Raw genomic sequence first — 1,296 nt, 5'->3', positions numbered from 1 at the left:
TGTATTTATGTTGGTAAAATGTCCCCTGCCTCAAAGTCTATTGTAACCCAACACCTGACAACCCCGAGTCCCATTTCTGTTTGCAGAAAGGGTTTATTCAAGCACATAATGGGATCCCAGCAGAAAGCCTTTCAGAACAAGGGGCTATGGTAAACTTCACCACATGAACTCCGTTTCCAGGGCTATTAAGCTTTTAATTGGAAAATAGCAGAGGAAATTTCAAGGTGACTATAACGTGTTAGTAGTTAGTGTGGAGAAGAAAAGCCGGAGCGGGGATGAATGTAGAAAGCATATGGTCCGAATCACATTTAGGAGGAGCGGCCTGCCGCTTAGTAGAAGTAAGTCCCGGCGGCTTATATACTTATGGGAAAAATCATCAAAGAAATTGGAAAGGGAGCAGGGAGGGTTACAAGTAAGTGTAACCTCGCTAGACTGGATCCACTCAGTCCTGCTCTGGGTGGGTGTGGGTGCGCGCGCGCACGTGTTTAAACCACATTAACTGGGTAAAGCTGTGTGTGTGTGTGTGTGTGTGTGTGTGTGTGCGCGCGCGCGCCTGTGTTCAAACCACAATTAACTGGGTAACGCTGTGATAGGTATTAAAGGGTCAAAGGCTGTAAGACAAGTGTGCATGTGTGGTTCTTTCTCTTGGCGCACACACAATCTCACGATGTGTGTGTATCTAAAAGTTAAGAACGCAGGTGCCCGTGCTCAGAAACTGAAGATGTCCTGACGGGAAGCTGCCCCTCACCGCAAGCAACACTTAATCAAAAGGACAGTTTCATATTGTCCCGGATGTATAAATACATCAGGAAATTTTCTGCTTTGCTGGATTCTCATGAAGAGGGAGGTCAAGGTTCTTATACTGCTATTTAAACCTCGACCACGGTGACACTGAAGGCTGGCGCATGTAGAAAGCCTTTTTATGTTTTTATTTTTTAGAAAGCCCTTTTAAAGCAGGAAAACGAACTCCCTCTCCCCACGCGAGAATTTTTCAGCTCTCACCCTGTCCGTGCCTCTCAGCATCACACTGGCCAGCTTCACATTGAAAGGGGGCAACAAATGTCCAGTGAGGCATTTGTTTCTAGAGGGGAAACCAACAATCGACTTCTTGAGGTGACACTGATGCCCCGGTCTGCCACATTTGGGAGAGACTCCTATACACGCCATGGATCCCCGGAGTCACCCTCTGGGGCTCAAGACAGAGGGTAGAGGCCGTGCGACCACCGAGGGATTGAAGCTGCGCCTGTCGGGCGGGGGACGCGGCTAAGCAGAAGGAAGATCCTGGACAGTCTCGTC

The sequence above is a fragment of the Cervus canadensis genome, chromosome 14 (genome assembly GCF_019320065.1).
Source record: "Cervus canadensis isolate Bull #8, Minnesota chromosome 14, ASM1932006v1, whole genome shotgun sequence".
NCBI classification, from domain to species: Eukaryota; Metazoa; Chordata; class Mammalia; order Artiodactyla; family Cervidae; genus Cervus; species Cervus canadensis.
Note: the sequence above shows the minus strand (reverse complement) of the source record.